The following is a 22,158-nucleotide window of genomic DNA, read 5'->3' as shown; positions in this document are numbered from 1 at the left end:
GTTGTCTTTTCCTTATCGTTAGGATGGATTGGGATCTGAAAGAAACCTGAATATCCATCTAAATAACAGAAAAATTTCTGTGAAGCTAACCTTTCTACTATCTTATCAATAAAAGGAAGGTGGAAATGATCTTTCTTGGTGGTGGCATTTAACTGTCTATAATCAATGGACATCCGCCAACGTAATACTACTCTAGTTGGTATTAATTCATTTTTCTCATTTTTAACCACCGTAGTCCCTCCTTTCTTTGGGACTACCTGAATTGGACTTACCCACTTGAAGTTTCCAACGCTGTAAATAATACCTGCATCAAGTAGTTTCATCACCTCTACCATAACAAGATCCTTCATCTTCGGATACAAGTTTCGCTGACTCTGCCGGTAAGGTTTATGTCCTTCCTCTAGCTCAATTCTTTGCATACAAATGTCAGGACTTATGTCCTTAAGGTCATCCAAACTGTATCCTAAAGCTTTCTTATTTTTCTTAAGAACGACCAACAAAGCAAAAAGTTGGTTATCATCAAGTTTAGCATTAACAATAACAAGATATTGCTTGGAATCATCTAAGAATACATATTTAAGATGAGAAGGAAGGGGTTTACGCTCTGGTATCTTTACCTCAGCAACAAAAGACGTTTCCATTATGGCATTTACCGTCTGACCTTTCTCAATAGTAAAATCTTTACCTTTTAGAGCATCTTTCATCATCCTGTAATCAGTATCTGCTGAGACTCCAACAAACACTCGATGATTATCGGACTATAAAATGTTTTGGAATCGCATCGTTTGATCGACAGTTTGTGTACAACTTTACGTCGAAAAACTTAAAACGATTTCGAAAATAAAACTTTTCAAAACTTTTCAAAAGAACATGGAGTGTTTAATGCACGATGACGAAGTCGCAATGACACTGACTAGAGTCAAAACCGACACCGGACGAAAAACCGACTCAAAAATTCAAATCCCGACTCCAACAACGAGTCAAACCGAGTCAACCACAAAAAACAAAACATTCAAAGACTTCTATACTAAGATTTCCCGGATTCATGAATGGTCAAGTACAAAACATGTGACTACAAATCCTAGGATAGAACAAATGATGATTGCACTTGTGTGAAAGTGACAGGACAACTCGAAGACTCGCGACGTGGCTCGCGCCTCTTTGAGCAGCCCAGGTGGCCACGTCGCTCAAAACTCCCACAACCACTCATTTTCCTATAAATACCCCTCAAATGCCCCCATTTGAGAACTTACGCGAGCGTCCGCCCCTTCACCTCTCCCTTAAACTTCTAGACTCGAATTCTTAAGTCACAAAATCGACACGTGTTTATGACCTATCGATCGTAAATACAAGTCTTACACATATTGTTTGGTACCGTCGCCGTGCATTCGACTGACCCATTTGACCAACTCAACATTAATCAACATGTTTCAATTAACATATTTTCAACATATTTTCAAAACCAAATTCTTTTTTAAGGCACTAATTTAAACTTCTTTGATCGCGAGTAGTCACAACGAGAAAACCGTCTCTAAAGTCGTCTACCACGCAAACATCAAAATACGTAAGTTTGAGGGTGTAAACATCTCATTCATTTCATACTGTTTTTATGAGTTTATGAGCATGAACAATGCATAACACGATTCAAATTTAGGTTAGACGAGCCAAAGCCGAGTTTTGGCCTGAGACAGGAGCTCCTTGCTATGCAGGGAGGCTCGCGCCTCTTGTAGGTGTCCAGGTCAGACTCATCCGTGTTTGGTCTCGTCTTTCCTTCAACACTTTCTTTTATTTTTACTTCTTTCCTTTTACGGTTTTTACCATTTCAAACATTTTAATTCATTTTTATGATAAACATATTTTGACCATTTAAAAATCAACCTTAGTTCCTTATACCATGACGGTTTATTCCGTGATTCGATGATTTTATGGTTAATTACATTTTAATGGGTATTTTAACACCCTTTTATTTTATTTACCATTTTTCCTCATTTGCTTACATTTGTAAATATATTAGTCATAATTCATAATCATCCTTGGTTCTTTATACCATGTCGGTTTGATTCGATTACGGTGACAACCTTGACTAATTACAAATAATTGAACTTAACATAATTAGTTCAAATCAAACATTTTACATTTCTATTTATAAATTATACTCTACAAACATGCAAATACGACAACGAATATTACTAATATGATAGTAATTATTCCGAGTCATGCAAATCATACTTGCAAATCATTAAACACAAAAAACGGTTTTAAATAACCTTTATAGAAACCAGGAGACGCCCCTTGGGTCGTCGTCTGACTCGCGCCCCAAGAGGCCGTCTGTATTCATATTTTAAAACCAGGGCAAACCTCTTTCCTTCGCCAATGGGCTCGCGCTCCAATGAGGCTGCCTGGCACTGTTCTGTTTCGTTTTAGCATTTGTCTAGGACGATCCCGATTACGGTTAATCCGAATACATGACGGATCAGATTGACAAGTTTAAGGTTTTACACTTTGTCATTTGACACTCTTTTTCAACAAATGGATCGTGTTAAGCATCATAACCCGAATTCGGTAAATGGATGTTTAATTTCCGTTTTCACATGCAAATCAATCTAAATCAAACTCAACATCAATTACTTGATATTTGGATTAAATCAACCGACATAGAAAGCTCTCACATCTTAGGCTAAAACTTTTGGATGTGCATTCATGCATTTACACCGTTTTATCAACTTTTGCACTTAAACAACCACGATCGATCAGTAGAGGCTATTAACGCGGGCGGGACTGGGTGTCTGATTAAAGGGCTTCCCAATACGTACCCTCACCCCTTACTCTGAACCATTGGATAGTGGATGGCCTTATCCAGGGCGCACGAGAGTCATTTTAGGCATAGAATGCTAAAAGGGGGACGAGTCCTTATCTTTAGTACCTATGTCAAACAGCATTTTTGCCTTGATTGACCTAGGTATAAAGTAGATTCGAACGGGTTCCACGCATCCCACAAATGCTTGGTGGCGACTCTGAACATCTCTAATCGTTTTGAGACCTTTACCGAGACAAAACTGACCGATCTAAAGCGATCCGGTCGAAAGCATTTTTACGCCACCGAGTGTGGGTTACAAAAGACCGCTGTATGTCCACAGATTTGCTTAGCGTGCAGGTGGCCCGTGACCGCAGATCGGTAGGTGGCCCAAATCCACAGACCGGCCTGTGGCCCATGTACACAGATTGGCGACTCCGTTGGGGAAAACTAGGACACTTACGTCTTTGTGATCCCTAGATGGTGAGACTTGAACGACGTCTTGGTTGGAATGCATTAATTGATATTACGGTCACGGTCGGGTTCCTTGTCCGGGCCCACAACCTAACCTTCATCGACCAATTGGCTCGTCTCATCAGCATGAGTTTTCTCATCCCCGCGTTTGGAATCCTGATTGAGTCAAGCATACCATTGACGTCACACATTTCTGTTTCGTCAAAGGGCTTTCATCACTTTCGAGCACGAGGCTAGGGCACCCTCCTTACACATTTTGTTTGGATTGGTATCCCTCTCGCAAATTGGGGTTTGATTGCTTAGTGTGTAACCCAAAACCCGTGTCAGCATAATGCATAATATAATGAACTGTTAGTGCTTATGTGCTACTTGATCATAAGTACTTCCGCGTCATTTTCAAACATTAAAAAAACACCCTTTTGCGCCGTTATAATGGCCATTTCAAACCTCGGTCTTCTTCCGACCGTTGCACACCTTTTCTAGGCCGTCGTAATGAAGATTTTCAAACTCATTTTTATAACCATTTTAACACGCCTTTTCTAGGCCGTCGTAATAACGATTTTCAAACTGGCTTCTTATAACCATTTCAACACGCCTTTTCTAGGTCGTCGTAATGACGATTTTCAAAACTCGGTTTTTATAACCATATCAACACGCTTTTCTAGGCCGTCGTAATGGCGATTTTCAAAACCCAGTTTTTTATAACCATTTCAGCACGCCTTTCTAGGCCGTCGTAATGACGATTTTCAAACTCGGTTTTCTACAACCATTTCAAATCACCTTTTTACGCCGTTATAATCGCTGCGTCTAGACATGGACTTTAACCCGTCTCGCGCCGACAATGGCTCTTTCAAAACCCGAGAAAAGCACACACCCTTTTCTCGAGACACCTTCGAGATCCCGTGGACCATGCACCGTCCCCGAGACCTCTTCAAACATTTAAAACTCAATTTTCAAAACATACAATCTTGAATTTCAAAAACCGTCTTGGGAGGCAATAAATTGTTTTCCGAGCCGATTCAAAATCAAACCGTCTTTTGAAACTAAACTTAAGACAACCCCCTTCAACGGACCGACTTACGGAGATCTCTATCTTCGGAAGTCGTCCACAAAGCGACAAATGAATCTTTTTGAAAATTTCTATTTTCGAAAACTTCAGTCCAACATTCCAATTCCGCAACATGTTTATCGAGTCGAAGCACAGTACTTATGGGTCTTTACTTATGAGTCGTCTCGCCACGAGACTCGTCCAATGGCGTCACGCCGCTACGTTGGACACTTGTCAAAGGTTCGGTCAACACCGTCACGTCATAAATCGAGTCAGGACCGAGGTACCACACACGATCATCCTCGTCTTGTTGAGTCTGATCTTTGTCTCGTCCTTTGCGTTGTCTGCGTTCAGTCTTTGAACCGTGTCGGATTGAGTTGTAATGTGAGTCGTTTTTCTGCCTCAGAGTCATGGCCCCGTCTTCAACTTCGTCTGTCAATAGCAACAACAATGATAACAACAGAGATGTCACAACTACTCAGCTAGCCAGCCTCCTCACCGCTCTTAAGGTCACCCTGGATCGTGTTGAGACCCGTATCGACACCCTGGAAAACAAAGAAGCTGGAGAACATAATACTCCACCTTTGACTGAAACTGAGAAAAGGCTCAAGCTCTTGGAAGAACAGATCTTAGCCCGGGGTAACAATATCCATCTTGAGAACAACCGAAGGTTTAAACCTGTTGGGGATCAACTACCTGACAACTTTACCCTGACTGATGTACCTAAATTCAAAGGAGTGGAGGACCTGCTCAATCATATCCGTGCCTTCAAAGACTAAATGGCCATAAAAGGGGTCAAATATGAGCTCTTCACCTGGATCTTCCCATCATCCTTAGAACCGATCCCTCGCCAATGGTACTACTCCCTTGACCCGAAGAACCTTACTACCTGGGATGAGGTCGCGGTTGAATTTTCTAAGGAATACGCTGACAATGTTGAAATCCAAGGCAATACCCGTACCCTTGAGGTCCTAACCCAGAACGACAAGGAGGGATTCACCGAGTTCTTAACCCCTTGGAGGAGGGTTAGTACTCAGCTGGTCAGCAAGCCGAGTGAATCAACTTTGGTGGAAAAGTTTGTCAACAATCTCCGCCCAGTGTATGCCAAGCTACTGAGGTATCAAAATATTAAGACCTTCCAGGATATGCAAATTCTGGGGACACGCATTGAAGATGACCTCCGAAAGAGTGTCCTAGCCAAGACCACTGGCAGAGGCTACCAGGGATCCACCTCAACCGGATCTTGCCCTTATGGTCAAACGAATAAGATCGATGAGGTGAGCCTTGTTGAACCATCTACTAAGAGAGCTAAGCGCCCCGATAGAGTGTTCACTAATATAGGGTCAACTTATGCAAGTTCCCTAAAGAGGCTCGTGGACCAGGGAAAGTTACAACCAATCGGACCCATCCCGGATCCGACCGATGCTAAGAAATCCCGCTTCTGGAACCCCAATGCCTACTGTCAGTACCATTAAGGGAAAGGGCATGATACAGAAACCTGCTTCAAACTCAAACACATCATCCAAGACATGATTGAGAAGGGGGAATTGTCTTTACCCCCACCGACTAAGCCAAACAAAAAAACAAATCCTCTGGGAATCCACGCTATCTCCAACGATGAGCCAACTCTGGACTGCTCACACCTCATCCGGCCAATTGATGACGAGGTGAACACCTTGGAGAAAGATCCCTCCGACAGGGTAATTGTGTTTAGTGCCGCAACTATGCTCACCATGTTCCAACAGGTGGAGGAAGCCATAGCCATCCTCTCCGATAGGATTACCCGACTTGACGATGCCTTCCGCCGGCTTATCTTCAATCCTCTACCACCACGCTCGAGGGAGAGTCCCCCGAGCGCCCAAAAGTACCCTCACCAGGACGGATTGCTCCCGCGACCATTCTGGCATGCACCTCACAATAATCATCCTCACAATAATCACCCTCACAATAATCAACCCCACAAAAACTACCCTCACGGAAATATCCCTCACAAAAATTACCCACCAAAGAATACCCCTCTAAGGTGCCTTCGAGATCCTGAAATCAATGGCATCTAGAGAGATGATGTTGAAGATGTCTATATTATCCCAGGGAAAGAGAAACGGGCGAAGGAGATCGGTCACCTTACCCGGTCCAGACGCCCCTATCAGAACCCGAATAATTCAGCGGTCGCTCCAACAACAAACGACCAAGTCGTCCCGGAAGTAGACACTCAACCAAGAGCTCCTGAGAATTCGATCCTCAAGCAGCTTCAGAAGGCAAAAGCCGAGATCTCGATCTGTCAACTGATCGCGACATCCTTTGAGCATCGACAGGCTTTGCTACAGGCCTTGGGAAAATTGACTATGCCTTCCACCTCTTCCCCTGAAGAAATAGTGGCACATATGACGAGGGACGGCCGTGACTTGAACAACCGAGTCGTCTTCTCTGACGACGATAACCCTCCCTTCGGAGCCAATCATAACCTTGCCCTATACATAACCGTACAATGTCTCAAGAAGAATGTACCCATGGTCCTTGTAGATGACGGATCCGTGGTAAATTTCATTCCCCTCAAGACTGCTCACAAGTTGGGTGTTAAGGAAGCTGATTTAGTCCCAACAAATCAAGGAGTACGCGCCTACGACGACACTCGTCGCAAGGTCGCGGGGCTCATCACTCTGACGGTCACAACCGGACCACTGGAAAGGCGAACCAGTTTTCAGGTGGTCGACATTGACGCCTCCTTCAATATGCTCCTGGGACGTCCCTGGATTCAAGCCGTCAAGGTAGTTACCTCCACTCTCCACCAGAAGATCAGGGTCCCCTTCAACGGGAAAACAATCACAATTCCTGCTTCCCCGATCAAAGATGTCATGAGAAAGGGAATAGGCTCCCAGACCATTGAGGAAGATGACAATGAAATGTGGGGATTCCAAGCTGTGAATGCCATAAATGATGAATCAACACCCTTTGATTGTGACCCGTTTGCCAACCTCACAGCCAACCGCATCATGATGTGCCAGGGTTACTTCCCGGTTTGCCCCTCAATCCACTGAAGAGCACCTTACCTCCCTTGAAACAGGCTAAGGTCCCCAACATCCCCTTCGGACTGGGATATGAACCTACCGATGAAGATATCCAGGAGATGAACCTCCTAGTTCGAAAACGCAAGAGGCATGGAGTTGTCCTCCGTCCCTATCATCTGACCCTCAATGGATACTTTGTTCCCGAGGGAGAGTCCGAGCTATACCATGGCTTTCCAGAGCCGATCTATGACTCTGTAGCCAAGGCCAGGTACCCGGGTGTGGAAGTCTTCCAGGACTGCTACTTTATCCCCGACAACACCGAAGCTGCGTCAACTGAGTCTAAGCCGTCGTCATGCCTCGATGGACAAGCTGTCACCCTCCTCTTTGGAGAGGATAACATTATGCACCTCGACTATGAGGACGTCATCAACATCGTCCTGAAGGACAACCGATTTGACCCAACTGCCTTGATCTCCGACACTGACCCGGAGAAAGCTACTTAAGGCTGGAGGAAAGCCGTCAAGTGGACCGATCACCGAGGCCGCATTCTTAAGATCACAACTGGAGAAGGCCCTATGTTCAAAGAAGGAATTGAAGAAGAATCTGAATCTGAGTCAGAGTCAGAGTCAGAGTCTGTCGTAGCTCCTAACACTCCTGATGTCCCAGTCAAGGTCCCCTTCCCACTATTTTATTACAAGGTCGTGGCTGATTCAGAGGCTGAGTCTACTAGGGTCACTCCCACTCCCATGAAAGGTGACAACCTGGAGCCTGTTCCAGGAGCCACCTCCTCTGTTGTGTCGCCTCTGACTGACCACGAGATGTCTGTCCTCTCCGATCTTTTCGCTCGTGTCAACTTAATGAAAGCTAAGTTTTCTTATGACTCGTCTCAATTTAACTGCAATGCAATTCTGAATGACTATGAGGAATTTGACTTGAGTGACTACCCACCTCACCTAGCCAAAGAACATGACAAACGGGAAACCAAAACCCCCCTTTATTGAGGAGACCGAACCTATTAACGTAGGAACTGACAACACACCTCAAGAACTTAGGATAGGGACAACCCATAACCCCTCGGAAATACAACATTTCATTGACCTCCTCCACGAATACAAGGACGTATTCGCCTGGTCCTCTGAGAGACATGCCAGGATTGGGAAATTGCAGGAGCCGGATACCCATTAAGCCGGGGCTAAACCCGTAAAGTAGAAGGCTGCGTCGAATGCGTCTGAATGGGCCTTAAAAATCGAGGAATAAGTGGATAAACAATTCAAGGAAATTTGGTTTCATCAAAGTGTCGAATACTCATTTGGGTGGCCAACATTATTTCTGTCATCAGAAGAAAGACGGGAGAATTCGGGTTTGTGTCGACTTCAGGGATCTGAACAAGGCGAGTCCAAAGGACGACTTCCCTTTGCCACATGTTGACATTCTGGTAGGCAACACTGCCGAACATGCTCTCCTATCATTCATGGACGGGTATGCCGGGTACAACCAGATTAAAATGGCTGAGGAAGACATGCACAACACTGCATTCACTACACAGTGGGGTACATATTTCTACACAGTCATGCCTTTCGGTCTCATCAACGCCGGAGCTACCTATCAAAGAACCGCTACCACTCTCCTACATGATATGATGCACAAGGAGGTAGAGGTATATGTCGACGACATGATTGTCAAGTCAAGAGAACAGAACGGCCACATCAACGCCCTTCGAAAATTCTTCGCTCGTCTGCGGAAATATAACATGAGACTAAATCCTCAAAAGTGTGCATTCGGGGTCACCTCCGGAAAACTCTTGGGACATGTCGTCAGCAAAAGAGGCATTGAGATTGATCCAACCAAAAACAAAGCCCTTCAGCAAATGCCTCGGCCTAGGAACGAGAAGAAGATTTGGGGATTTCTCAGTCAGGTCCAATACATCAGCCGCTTCATTGCCAAGCTCACCATGATTTGTGAACCAATATTCAAGAAACTTCGTTCCTCCGATCATACCGATTGGGACGACGACTGTCAAAAGGCCTTCGACAGGATAAAGGAAATCCTATCCAAACCTCTTTTCCTCATGCCACCTCAACCAGGGATTCCTTTATCCCTATACCTGACTGTTACAGACACGACCATGGGAGCAAAGCTAGCACAAACAGTCGACGGCGAAGAATGAGCCATCTACTACGTCAGCAAAAATTTCATTGAGTACGAGACAAGGTACACCCAACTGGAAAAGACATGCCTTGCCCTAGTATGGTCAACAAAGAAGCTGCGGCATTACATGCTCGGCTACACGGTCCACATCTACTCCAAGATGGACCCGGTCATATTTATCTTCGAAAAACCCGTACTAAACGGAAGGCTGTCTACGTGGACACTCATGCTGTCCGAGTTCGATCTCAAGTTTGTACCCCTCAAAGTTATTAAGGGAAGAGCAGTCGCCGATTTCCTGGCAGAAAATCCCGTCAACGAGGATCCAACGACCTACACATGGTTACTTCCTGATGAAGACATCCTTTATGCCGAATCCGATGCATGGGACCTATACTTCGATGGTGCATCTAATCTGAGAGGCTTCGCTGTAGGAATCCTTCTAATATCGCCAGAGGAAGAACATGTTCCGATCTCAGTCAAACTAGACTTCGCCGTCACCAACAATGCCGCTAAATATGAAGCATGTCTCATCGGCGTGCAAGCAGCCATCACACTTGGCATCAAAAGACTGAGGGTCCACGGTGATTCCTCGCTCATCATCAATCAGGTGTCCGAATCATGGAAAATCTGAAGTGACAGCTTAGCTCCCTACCAAGCAAAAAATTAATCAAGAGGCCGAGTTCTTCGACCAAGTCGACTACTTCCACTTGCCGCAAGAGGAAAATCAATTTCCTGATGCCCTGGCAAAACTTGCCGCACTCGTCAACATACCTGACGACATGACATCGATGCCCCTATGTGTCGAGAGAAGGAGCGAGCCAGCTCACATTTGTGCCATCAACGACAACGAGGAAAGCCATGATGAACCATGGTACCAAGCCATCCTCAACTACAAAACTAAAAATGAATTCCCTCCTAACTCTTACCAAAGAGGACAAGGAGCCGTCCGTTTACTTGCATCACAATTCGTGATAAACCAAGACCAATTATACAAAAGAACACCCCAAGGGATTCTCCTCCTTTACATTGACCATCACAAAGCCAAAAAAGTCATGGGAGAGGTCCACGACGGAAAATGTGGCCCTCACATGAGCGCAATGATGCTTACCCGAGAAATCATGCGGCTAGGTTACTACTGGACCACCATGGAAGCCGATTGCCGTAACTACGTCAAACATTGCCACAATTGCCAAATCTTTGCGAACATACAACATATACCACCATCCCTTTTATACACCATGACGTCACCCCGACCTTTCTAGACCTGGGGCATCGACATCTTCAGGAAAGTTAACCCGGTGGGCACCAAAGGACATTGTTTTGTCCTCGTCGCCATCGACTACTTCACCAAATGGGTGTAAGCACAGTCATATGCAGTCTTGACCGCCAAAAAAGTGGCCAAGTTCATCCAGAACAACATCATCTGCCGATATGGTGTACCCCATGAAATCATCAGCGATCAAGGCTCTCACTTCCAAGCGAAAACGAAGACCTTGCTGGACAAATACAAGATCAAATGACATCGATCATCCCCCTACCGTCCCCAAACCAACGGAACAGTGGAGGCAGCTAACAAAACTCTCGTCTCCATTATTAAGAAAATGCAAGACAACTACCGCGATTGGCCAATAAAACTCCAATTCGCACTCTGGGGATACCGAACCTCCGTTCGAACACCGACAAGCGCCACACCCTTATACCTAGCATACGGTATGGAGGCAGTTCAACCAGTAGAGTTAGAGGTCCCGTCTCTGCGCATCCTACTGGAGAGCCAAGTCCCTGAGGCGGAATGGACCCGCCGAAGGTACGAACAACTCACTCTTCTAGATGAACGGTGACTCAACGCCTTGCACAACGTCCAGCTATATCAACGACATATACAACAGGCATTCAACAAGAGGGTCAAACCCAGGAAGATTAAGGAGGGCGACTTGGTCCTCAAGTCGGTCCGAGCACCGCTACCCGTCGATCCGAGGGGAAAATTCAAACCTAACTGGGCCGGGCCATACCTGGTCAAGAAAATACTCTCGGGGGGCGCAGTGAGACTGAGTGACCTAGATGGGGAGGATTTTACAAACCCGACCAATCTAGACCAACTCAAGAAATACCACCCTTGAACCATAGCAACCAACGATCTAAGCCTAGTTTTACAACTAGCGTCCACCTTAACCCTTTTCAAGTCAAGTTCCTCAGACGCATTCTGATTTGAAATTGCATGTTTTATCGAGTCTAAGTTGCAGCACCTTGCCCGTTTCGAATGTCCTTTGATCAGTCAAAGGCAACATCCATTTCACTAAAACAAACAAAAACCCCTGAACTACGAGCATGGTTTGATTTCACCTCTTCAGGTGGATACGTAGGCAATCCTTCTTATACATGAGGGATACAACCACAAAAACCAATCAAAATTTACAAAACATTTCGAACTACGATCATGGTTTGATTTCACCTCTTCAGGTGGATACGTAGGCAGTCCTTTCATACACAACAAGAATACAACCATCCCTATAATAAAAAAACATAACCCACATACAAAAAACATCAACCACTTCAACTTTCAAAAAAAAGGAAAGGGGAAAACCATTCCCTTTCCCACAAAAATACAAAAAGTAGCATTTCTCCCTTCCTACAAAAATCCCACATTCCCAAGTGCAAACGTTTAGGATGATTCAAATCGAATTGCCTTCACAAAATGGATGGAAGAAACTGTGACACCCCGCGATAAAGCGGAAAATATAACTTATAAAATTCAAGCGGAAATTGGAAGTTTTTGAAACTTTTAAAAATTAAAGCGCGAGTTCATTAAAATCCAAAACATAAATAAGGAATGCGGAAATAAAGTTTAAATTATACAAACGCGATAGTCAAGTTCTTTTGCATATTCTATCATCCCAAGGAACTCTGGCTGCTAATCCTCATTACCACAAAGTAAATACCCAAATGAGATTTCAAAACTAGCAACAACTCTCCCTAACATGGTTCTTAAGTAATCATCACATCACTCACAAAGGTATACCGACTATGCTAACCTCGAGCTCAACTCACTTCCAAGTATAAACAACAAGGCCAAGTTCCATAACTTAAGTAACATATATAACTCACACTTTACACAAGGGATTCCATCAATCAATCACGTTCACTTTATCAAGGAACTAGGTATAAGAATTACTAAGTATGTCTCATTATACTACCTAAGTCTTTCTAATATCACAACCTTTCAAAATCAGGGTCAAGGGTCAAACACACAACAAACTCCACAAAAGCCAAATTATCCAACAATGGTTAACGTTCCACAAAAGAGAGAGAACTATAAAAAGGCATTAGGGAGGATAAGCAAGGAACAAAGCACAAGTTGGGGTACAAGAGTAACTCCCAAGGAAAAAGAAAAGAAAGTTTAGAAGAGGAAATAAGCATCAAGAAGTAAAGAATAAGGCAAGGTACACAAAGAATGAGAAATATCTTCGAGGAAGTAGAAGCATTCGTCAAAGGTTGAACAAATCTTCAATGCTTGAAAATAGGCACCAAATCTTGGTCTTCATATTGGTAAGTTTACGGTTATTGATCCACGAGGATAACAATTATTAAATGACAATCAACAAACATGTTAGAACCTAACAAAGAGCAAAGACATCACAGACTACCACCTTAAGTCCTTAAGTCTACCCATCTCTCATTCGTTATTCAAAGTCAAGTTCAAATTTAAATTTGGGGTACACGTGTGTGCGTCGGGAGCAACATAGGCTCTGATACCAAATTTGACACCCCGCGATAAAGAGGAAAATATAGCTTATAAAATTCAAGCGGAAATAAAGTTTAAATTATACAAACGCGATAGTCAAGGTGAGGGAAAATATATCCCTCGAATGACAATACAATAAAAGGTGAGTCTAATCAATCCGAATAATCCGACTACAAAGCCAAAGTGCTCGCTAGCTCACACATGTCTTCACCCCATAGATGCACCAACTAATACATGCCATTCATGTAAACATGAACGCCACAATCACTGGGGAGTAACTCAAGGTTCTCCGAGCCACAAAATGTCTAAACGAACATAACAAAGAACTAAAACAAGTAAGTTGTATCAGATACTTACAAAAGATAAGAATATAAAGTTTATATGTAAACATGGCAGTTAAATGAGATGGAACGAGATAGACAACATTAGCATAATCAAGATTCAAGTATTAATGTGAGTCAATTAAATAATATGAAAGACAAGGACACGGTCATTTATGCAAAAACACACATTTCAAGGAATTACAACATAGATATGAGACTAAAATCTGATTTATCTGAAGCTGTAAAGTAGGATCAATCAATGCAAATTACAAAAATAGAAACTGTAGCCATTACTTGAAAAACCCCTTAGCAAACAATTCACGGGACGTGGCCACTAATGTCACATTCATACTTATGGCTTGCATCTCACCATAAGAACGGATGGGAGCATCAATCCCGACGATCATATCGAAACTAGAGGGGTTATAGCTCACCCCTAGTATCCGATAGGACCAACACAAACAATACAAGGCATAACTCTTACCTTGAAAGATAAATACCAATATCTATAACCAAGCAAGACCTTTACTACTCATATATAAATATATAATTCCCCTGGTAGGACGACAATGGTACTCCCAAGACTCAGTTCTAGTCTAAATCTGGCCAGACTCTCGGGACAGTACAGTTCCCGATTCGATATGTGGCAAAACAGTCCGCATCCAAGACTCGAAGACAGATCGTAAATCGAGAACCCACAATAGGCAAAACAGTCCGAAAGATGCGGAAAATATGAACTAAACCCACAATCAGCAGGACAGTCCGAAAGAGGCGTAAAGATAAGTCAAGCAATACGATATATCATAAAGGCATTATCATAAGAATACGACTCAACCAAGCGATACGAATCAACTTGGACAGAGACTACTACATATAATAAACCGGTGATAATCCAATTGGGACATTTCATACCAAATCTTAATCACGAATATGAATAAGTAACCCATTTCTTCAATATTTGTCACTTAAATAAAAATGTAAACAACCGGAGATGGACCATTTATAATAAGCAAAACAAACATTCAATTATAAATGACTCAAATGTAAGATAAACCATTTACTACTCACAAGGCATGAATAATTAATTTAGTCTCATATTAAACTGAAAAAACGTCATTTCATATATAATTGAGATAATTAAATAATGCATTCCACAATTATAAATCATGTGAGGAAAATATACAAATAAACGATATTTAACAAATTAAGTTATATAAAATACGAGACGGTTATTTAATCATATTTTAATTAAACCAGACTAGCGCCAAACCAATTTATAAACATGACTAGCCCAAATTACCAAATATAGCCAGCCCATTTACTAAAATCAAATGAGCCCAACAAACTAAATATGTAAAAGCACGATGTTAACGAACTATTGTTATATAAAATACGAGACGAAAATTAAATAATTTCCAAAGACCGAATTTGCGCCAAGGGCAAACTAATACCACGACAAAAGAGGAACCCCTTTTGGGCAACCCTTCCACGCCTCAACAACTACCCAAACAGACAATCGTGAGCCGCCCAAGGACAGGCCATGGACAGCCCGTTGTAGTCCCCAATACCGTGTCAATCAACCACCATTCCCAGTTCAAAACAGAGCCAACGGTTTACACAAGACCTTACTACTGGGCATTAAAACAGAACTCAAGTAATCCTAAACTGAGTCAAAATAGTCCCGTTTTAACACAGCTCTCAGACGGGGTTTAGGACAAGAATGAAACAACGCGAAACGCAACAAAATCCCGAATAATATCCTTCTTATATACCCTATCCATACTCAGGACTGTCATGAAAAACGGGCTGTTGAAGCCGCAAAAAACCGGGTCTAAGAAGTTTGTTTCAGACCCAACTGAAGTGTTCTCTCGCAGGTAGTATTGGGACGAAATTTGCACGACTCAAAGGGAATGGCACTAACGGTTTCAGCCATAGACAGAGCAGAAACAAACAACAGGGAAAAGCATGTACACACGACAAGGAAATTCGCGGACCAGCTACGCAACACATTTTAATCGACTAAACATGAACCCAAACCGTTAAAGCCAGCAAACGACCATGTAGACTAACCTCAAGCATTACGAAATCTACTCGATGTATGAGGAACACATTAAAGAAACAAACTTCACGATAAATAAGGAATAGCCGAGTAAGAAAGGGCAAAAGTATCGACTCATTGTCGAGTAACTTATCACCGTTACCTTATAACTTCCTCAACGAGCACAATTTCCGACTCAAACTGCTCCGGGTCTTCAAATCCTTCATCAGAGAGCAAGAAAAACGGATAAAGATGCTAATAGACGATACTTTTATAAGATGGCGAAAGACGAAACCACCACAAGAACGAGACTTTATTACCTAGAAAGAAGGAGGAAGGGACGAGGAAGCTAATGGTACAAAAATAATGGAGTTTGGTTGAGAAATAAGAGAGAAATCTGGGTTTGAAGCTTGCAAAAAGGGTAAGTATGGTGTTCTGCTGTTGTTGCTTTGTTTTTAAAGGAAGAAGACGAAAGAAAGAGGATGGCAGGGGTGGGGTTTCACGGAATGCAACAACAATAACAATAAATAATAATAATAATAGTAATAATTATAATGTGCATACATTTATTCTTACATAAATTATGCCTCAAGAATATAATTTAATAATACGTATTTTTATAAAAATGAGCTTTTAAATAATACGTTTATAAAAATTGTGTTTGACATAAAATTAATTAAATTTCATAATTCAAAAAAAATATATAATAAAGTGATTAAACGGTTTAATACATTTTAAATGTCAAAATGAGAATTTTGCGGGTGTTACTATCACCCCACCTTTTAAAAAGTTTCGTCCTCGAAACTTGACACTAGAAGTGAAAGGTTATATAAAAATAAAACTGGACTTTTGAAATCGGTAACAAAACATTAAAAGGTTATCAAAATCCCTTCAAAAGTTTCAAATAAAATTTTCCGACATAACCAGATTCTCGTCAAAAGAACGAAAGTGCTCTCATTGCAAGAACATTACATTCTAAATCAAAGATAGGGTCAAAAGGCAAATCATTTCTATAAATCAAAAATCAAAATACTTTCAAAAACATTTATGAAGAGTTTTCCAAGTATAAGTCTCATTCATAGAACGAAATTGCTCTTGTCGCGCACACAAGAACGCTAACTTTCCAAGTCAGAGACAGATTTAAAACATAAATCATTCGCCGACAAACGTAGAACAAGTTATTAAACGTCTCTAATAACGAGTTCTAAAATCCTATCAACGTTAAAATCAAAAGAAAAGGTAATCTAATCAAATTTTCTTTTGCAAAAGCCAAAATAGAAATAAAAGTTTCACTTTTAAACTCAAAAAGGAGTCAAATTCCTTAAAATATAACATTAAACTTTCACCAAGAAATTTTAAATAGATCAAAGTTAACAGGAATTGTATAAAATTTAAAGAAATCCCTGGTTTAGCAATTAAAATTATGATACAGAAGTCTATACTCAAAGAACAATTAGAGAATTAAGTCAAATTTTCATTTTTTTTCAAAATTTTAAAATAGGCAAGGTTTTGAAAAAGTAACATCAACTTTTAAAAACGAATCAAAACTGGTAGCCTGAAAGTTTAGATGTTGTACAAAAAGGAAGGTGACTTAGATAGCATAAAAACAGAGTACGTTAAGAGAGTTCAAACTTAACCAACAAGAGAGGTATGATGAACTTCCTAGGGTAAGAATTGAAGTCAAATAAACAAGGATGTCAAAGATAGAGTTTCACAGGTTACGAGTATCAAAGTTAAAGAAGGAGCATGATGAAGCGAGGAAGGGAGGTATGAACGATAACGCTTATGGTCAAAGAAGAAGGGAAATTAGAAAACAAGGAAACACCAGGTACTCAAATCTCAAACAACAACATCATCCTAAACGGTTCCGACAACTTCCTAACAACAAAACTTATAACCACAACACTCCCAAGAATTTCCTCAAATCACGTATGTTACTTCATCCTAAGCTATTCCCTGAAACAAGGTACTCCACTATAAGTGTAATCTCATCACTCTAAATCCTCAAACATCCACAAACAACTTCCACAAGATCAAAGTCAAAGTTTCCAACAAAGCTATACTCATATCCAACTAGTGTCAACCACGAGTTTCTCAGAATGTTAAAACCCTCAATCAAAAATCCAAATTCAAAAGTTCTTTTGCATATTCTATCATCCCAAAGAGATCTTGTTATACTCTTGAAATCTGAAGCATAGGTGGTGACATTCACCGAATCACGAGACAACCACCCAAAACATCTAACTCATCTCAGCTCAACATCTATCGATCCTAACATATAATTACATCCCAAGGAACTCTGGCTACTAATCCTCATTATCGCAAACTAAATGCCCAAATGAGATTTAAAAACTAGCAACAACTCTCCCTAACATGGTTCTTAAGTAATCATCACAGAACTCACAAAGGTATACCGACTATGCTAACCTCGAGCTCAGCTCACTTCCAAGTATAAACAACAAGGCTAAGTTTCATAACTTAAGTAACATATACAACTCACACTTTACACAAGGGATTCCACCAATCAATCACGTACACTTTATCAAGGAACTAGCTATAAGAATTACTAAGTATGTCTCATTACACTACCTAAGTCTTTCTAATATCACAACCTTTCAAAATCAGGGTCAAGGGTCAAACACACAACAAACTCCACAAAAGCCAAATTATCCAACCATGGTTAACGTTCCACAAAAGAGAGAGAACTACAAAAAGGCGTTAAGGGAGGATAAGCAAGGAATAAAGCACAAGTTGGGGTACAAGAGTAACTCCCAAGGAAAAGAAAAGAAAGTTTAGAAGAGGAAATAAGCATCAAGAAGTAAAGAATAAGGCAAGGTACACAAAGAATGAGAAATATCTTCGAGGAAGTAGAAGAATTCGTCAAAGGTTGAACAAATATTCAATGCTCGACAATAGGCACCAAATCTTGGTCTTCACATTGGTTAGTTTACGGTTATTGATCCACGGGCATAACAATTATTAAATGACAATCAACAAACATGTTAGAACCTAACAAAGAGCAAACACATCACAGACTACCACCTTAGGTCCTTAAGTCTACCCATCTCTCATTCATTATTCAAAGTCAAGTTCAAATTTAAATTTGGGGTACACGTGTGTGCGTCGGGAGCAACATAGGCTCTGATACCAACTGTGACACCCCGGGATAAAGCGGAAAATATAACTTATAAAATTCAAGCGGAAATTGGAAGTTTTTGAAACTTTTAAAAATTAAAGTGCGGGTTCATTAAAATCCAAAACATAAATAAAGAATGCGGAAATAAAGTTTAAATTATACAAAGGCGATAGTCAAGGTGAGGGAAAATATATCCCTCGAATGACAATACAATAAAAGGTGAGTCTATGCAATCCTAATAATCCGACTACAAGGCAAAAGTGCTCGCTAGCTCACACATGTCTTCACCCCATAGATGCACCAACTAATACCTGCCATTCATGTAAACATGAACGCCACGGTCACTGGGGAGTAACTCAAGGTTCTCCCAGCCACAAAATGTCGAAACGAACATAACAAAGAACTAAAACAAGTAAGTCGTATCAGATACTTACAAAAGATAAGAATATCAAGTTTATATGTAAACATGGCAGTTAAATGAGATGGAACAAGATAGACCAACATTAGCATAATAAAGATTCAACTATTAATGTGAGACAATTAAATAATATGAAAGATAAGGACACGGTCATTTATGCAAAAACACACATTTCAAGGAATTACAACATAGATATGAGACTAGAATCTGAATCATGTGAAGCGGTTAAGTAGGGATCAATCAATGCAAATTACATAAATAGAAACTGTAGCCATTACTTGGAAAACCACTTAGCAAACAATTCATGGGACGTGGCCACTAATGTCACATTCATACTTATGTCTTGCATCTCACCATAAGAACGGATGGGAGCATTAATCCTGGCGATCATATCACAACAAGAGGGCTTATAGCTCACCCCTAGTATCCGATAGGACCAAGACAAACAACACAAGGCATAACTCTTACCTTGAAAGATAAATACCAATATCTATAACGAAGCAAGACCTTTACTACTCATATATAAATATATAATTCCCCTGGTAGGACGACAATGGTACTCCCAAGACTCAGTCCTAGTCTAAATATGGCCAGACTCTCGGGACAGTACAATTCCCGATTCAACATGCGGCAGAATAGGCCGCATCCAACAATCGAAGACAGATCGGAAATCGAGAACCGACAATCGGCAGGACAGTCCGAAAGAGGCGGAAAATAGGAGCTAAGCCCACAATCGGCAGGATAGTCCGAAAGAGGCGTAAAGATAAGTCAAGCAATACGGTATATCATAAAGGCATTATCATAAGAATACGACTCGACCAAGCGATACGAATTAACTTGGACAAAGACTACTACATATAATGAACCGATGATAATCCAATTGGGACATTTCATACCAAATATTAATCACGATTATGAATAAGTAACCCATTTCTTCAATATTTGTCACTTGAATAAAAATGTAAACAAACGGAGATAAACCATTTATAATAAGCAAAACAAGCATTCAATTATAAATGACTCAAAAGTAAGATAAACCATTTACTACTCACAAGGCATTAATAATTAATTTAGTCTCATATTAAACTGAAAAAACGTCATTTCATATATAATTGAGATAATTAAATAATGCATTCCACAATTATAAATCATGTGAGGAAAATATACAAATAAACGATATTTAACGAATTAAGTTATATGAAATACGAAATGGTTATTTAATCATATTTTAATTAAACCAGACTAGCGCCAAACCAATTTATAAAAATGACTAGCCCAAATTACCAAATATAGCTAGCCCATTTACTAAAATCAAATGAGCCCAACAAACTAAATATGTGAAAGTACGATGTTAACAAACTATCGTTATATAAAATATGAGACGGAAATTAAATAATTTCCAAAGACCGAATTTGCGGCAAGGGCAAACTAATACCACGACATAAGAGGAGCCCCTTTTGGGCAACCTTCCACGCCTCAACAACTACCCAAGCAGACAACCGTGAGCCGCCCAAGGACACGCCGTGGACATCCCATTGCAGTCCCCAATACCGTGTCAATCCACCACCATTCCATGTTCAAAACAGAGCCAACGGGCTACACAAGGCCGTACTCATCGGGCATTAAAACAGAGCTCAAGTAATCCTAAAGCGAGTCAAAACAGTCCCGTTTCAACACAACTCTCAGACGGGGTTTAGGACAGGAATGAAACAACGCTAAACGCAACTAAATCCCGAATAATATCCTTCTTATATACCCTAACCATACTCAGTACTGTCATGAAAAACAGGTTGTTGAAGCCGCATAAAACCGGGTCTTTGAAGTTTGTTTCGAGACCAACTCAAGTGTTATCTCGCAGGTAGTATTGGGACAAAATTTGCACGAATCAAAGGGAATGGCACTAACGGTTTTGCCATAGACGGACCAGGAACAAACACCAGGGAAAAGCATGTACACACGACAAGGAAATTCGCGGACCGGACTCTACGCAACACATTTTAATCGACTATACATGAACCCAAACCGTTAAAGCCAACAAACGACCATGTAGACTAACCTCAAGCATTACGAAATCGACTCGATGTATGAGGAACACATTAAAGAAACAAACTTTACGATAAATAAGGAATAGCCGAGTAAGAAAGGGCGAAAATATCGACTCATTGTCCAGTAACCTATCACCGTTACCTTATAACTTCCTCAACGAGCACGATTTCCAACTCAAACTGCTCCGGGTCTTCAAATCCTTCATCAGAGAGCAAGAAAAATGGATAAAGATGCTAAAAGATGACACTTTTATAAGACGGCGAAAGATGAAACCACCACAAGAACGAGACTTTCTTACCTAGAAAGAAGGAGGAAGGGACGAGGAAGCTAATGGTACAAAAATAATGGAGTTTGGTTGAGAAATATGGGAGAAATCTGGGTTTGAAGCTTGCGAAAATGGTTGAGTATGGTGTTCTGTTGTTGTTGCTTTGTTTTTAAAGGAAGAAGACGAAAGAAAGAAAGAAAGAGGATGGCAGGGTTGGGGTTTCACGGAATGCAACAACAATAACAATAAATAATAATAATAATAATAATAATAATAATAATAATATTAATATTAATAATACTAATAGTAATAATAATAATAATAATAATAATAATAATAATATATAAATGCAGGGTGAGTGTATGAGTGGATAATTATTAGACTATTTAGGTGAAAAAGGTAAGTGGTGTGTTGTCGGTATAGAATAGGCCGAGTAAAGATTAGTCTCACAAGTGGAAATGAGACGGTCTATAGCTAGACGGAAATTAAGACGGGAATTATTATTAGTACTGTCATTATTATTATCCGACCAACAATATGCATACATTTATTCTTATATAAATTATGTCTCAAGAATATAATTTGATAATACGTATTTTTATAAAAATGAGCTTTTATATAATACATTTATAAAAATTGTGTTTGACATAAAATTAATTAAATTAAATAATTTAAAAAAATATATAATAAAGTGATTAAACGGTTTAATAAATTTTAAATG

Source organism: Silene latifolia, chromosome Y (genome assembly GCF_048544455.1).
Source record: "Silene latifolia isolate original U9 population chromosome Y, ASM4854445v1, whole genome shotgun sequence".
In the NCBI taxonomy this organism is placed as follows: domain Eukaryota; kingdom Viridiplantae; phylum Streptophyta; class Magnoliopsida; order Caryophyllales; family Caryophyllaceae; genus Silene; species Silene latifolia.
Note: the sequence above shows the minus strand (reverse complement) of the source record.